The sequence below is a fragment of the Lactuca virosa genome, chromosome 5 (assembly GCF_052849685.1).
Source record: "Lactuca virosa cultivar CGN04683 chromosome 5, Lactuca_virosa_CGN04683_v6, whole genome shotgun sequence".
Classification (NCBI taxonomy): domain Eukaryota; kingdom Viridiplantae; phylum Streptophyta; class Magnoliopsida; order Asterales; family Asteraceae; genus Lactuca; species Lactuca virosa.
The window spans coordinates 349,821,667-349,824,803 of record NC_136430.1 but is presented as its reverse complement, the minus strand read 5'-3'; positions in this window follow the sequence as shown (position 1 = coordinate 349,824,803).

The window sequence follows — 3,137 nt, the reverse complement described above, 5'->3', positions numbered from 1 at the left end:
GAACGGTTTATATATGATTTAAATGATTTAAACTGTATATGTATTTTATATCTACGAAAATGTTGGGTAAAACATGGGTAGATGAAATAGTTGATGTGTGATAAAATTATGAGAGGCCTCAATGTTTAAGGTGATCTAGCCATCTAGCGGAGTATAGATGACGACCACGGACTATTCTAGACAGTCCAGTGGAACACTAGCAGGCTCGTAACTTGTAAGTGTTTTTGAACTATGTATTCACTAGGTATTTTTGAACTAAGTGTTCACGATATGTTTTGAACTAAGCGTTCACCATATGTTTTGAACTAAGTGTTCACCAGATGTTTTGAACTGTGTGTTCACTAGATGTACCCTGTTGTATAAACCCTGGCGACTATACGACTTAGTGCCTGTTGTATAAACCCTGGCGACTATGCGACTTAGTGCCTGTTGAGTAAACCCTGGCAATGATGGATTTCGTGTCGATTCCTTAGGAATGAATAAACGAGGAATAGCTAATTCTTAGGGTAGATCCTTAAGAGTAAAGAAGATAATGGGGATGGGTTATTGGGTTGATTGTTTGATCTTTAACATAATAATTATATTATTGTGGGTTGAAAACCCTATGTACTCACCAGGTTTCCCAACCTGACCCACTCAGTTTATTTGTATCACAGGTGTCGATATGAGGTTACATTACACTGAGGGATGAAGGAGATATAAATCACTAGTGATAATGAATGTAAGTTCTGTTTATGCTTATGTTTCTGTATTGACGATGACATCCCAATATTTTAAAAAAAATAAAAATACATTTTTTCGGAAATGCTTTGATAATGTATTTATCATGTTTTTCTGGGAACAAATTCCGCAACACTTTTCTTCAAAAAGGATACTCTGATTTTTAAATAAAGCATAAACAAAATCGGTCTTTTCTGGCCGTGAAAATGGGAATGTCACACATGCACACATAGGATTTATATGTTTTGCATAAAACGCATCAGTGGTATTAGTGCGTAGTTTTAGTCTCTATGGAATTGATACAATTGTTGAACTTGAACAAGGAGAAGAAAACAGAATCGTCATTCTGTTCCGCAAACACGACGTGGTGTTCTTCCACCACGGCGTGTTGGCCTGCAAAATCGTCCGAACACGACGTGGTGATTGTTTACCACGGCGTGTTGGACAGTCAGATCCACTAATTTCGGATTTTCTTCTTATCTCATGATTTGATTAGGATAATTACCTTAAATAATGTTTCAAATAAGTAAAACTGAATAATTATCTTAGTAATTAGATATCCTTATCTTGAATTCATGATTAGTTTATTTTTTAATTAAAATTAATCTCTTAATTTTTTAAATTTAATAATAAACCCTAGCATTTTGAAAAGTTTAAAATACATCCTTTCGGATCTTATTGTTAATTTAATTGAGTGATTAATTAAACGTTAATTAATAAATCCATTAATGGTTTAAATTTAATTAAATTAAAAGTTTAATTTATTAAAAGATTAAAACTTTAGAATTTTTTAAAAATGTTTTAAATACACTTTATACTATGTAGATAATTAAAGGTTTAAATATATATTATATGTATAAGAATAGTCAATCAAACCACTAGTACTCCTCATTCGCGAAGTCATACTATAAGGGGAGTTTAAGGAAGTAGCCTATAAATTGACCGCCATTGGGTATTCATTCTTACCCACCGCTCTCTTATATGGTGGAGGGTCGTTAGCCCAACGGGTTTGATAGGACAATTAATTCTCATTAATAAGTATAATACGATTAAAAAGTAACTAAACTATTTGTAAAAAATCTCACTCTTAGTTACTTTAGGAAAAATGTGAATATGTATGCTAATCCATGAAATTGCACATTACACTTTATAAGTTGTTAGCGGAGCGTGTGTGGTTAATCGATACACAAATAAGGGACTAATAAAGAGTGGTAATGAGTGTGTCGAAAATTATCATTGATTAATGGAGCACATGTGGTTAACCGACACATTAAAACGAGGTGATAAATGACATCGAGAGTACCAAGCTAATTTGCATGGTTATTCACATCTCGTTTGTAATCCTCAGCATCCCGGTCACAAAAGTGAGAGCATAATCGAGATTAAACATGCCATTGATTAGATTCAATGAATCTCAAAAGATTTAGGAGTTTCATAAGATTGAAACTGGTAAAAGCCTTACCTACCTAAAATAGATTCGAATTTGATTACGACATCCCTCTTCAAAGTTCAAATCAAAAATATGGATCCTAGCCTTAATTCAAATTTATGGGTTAATAATTAAGGATTAAATATCAAATAACTTGAATTCTATTTTCTCCCTTTATAGATGTCAAGTCAAGACAACAATGGTCTTCCTCATTCTTTTGGAAATGGTTTTCCTCTTCCTTTGGAAGATGATCTTCCACACTCTGATCAAGGTGAAAGTATGTTCCCTTCTTCGAACAAGGGTGGAAATGGATATCATACTTCTCCAACTCTTCCTCCTCCTCCTCCTCCGGTAACTCTCCCCATGTCACAAGTTGAAAGATATGAAACTACTCAAGACATGTTGGCATGTAGACATCAAGATGGAAAATCTGTGTGTGCGCATGTTCTAGAAATGAAATCGCACATTAACAAATTGGATAGAATGGGTGTCGTTTTCCCAAGCAAACAAACCAGTGATTTAGTTCTACTTTCACTTCCTTAGTCATATAGTCAGTTCATTAAGAACTTTTATATGAGCGACCACGACGTGAACCTAATCGATCTGACACATATGTTGATTGTTGTTGAAGCAAAAATGCTTAAGAGCACACGTGAAGCAAAAGTGTTTGAAGGATCTGAGTCCAAAATTTCCATGGTCATTGACAATGGTGACAATGGTAGTGTAGACCATATTTCTCTTCCTAATGGAAAGGGATCGGCCAAGGTCAAACTGTTTAATCGTATGAGAAAGGCTACTTTTGAGATAGTTCCATGTGCTAATCCTAAAAGTCCATATGTTTCTATTGCCAAGTGAAAGTACATTGGTTGCGAATCTGCCCAGACTACCTGAAAGATCTCAGAGATGGTAAAGTCAAGTCATGTGACTCTACTTCAGGTACATCCATTATCTAACTCCATTATTTTAATAAGTTCCTATTCATAGACTC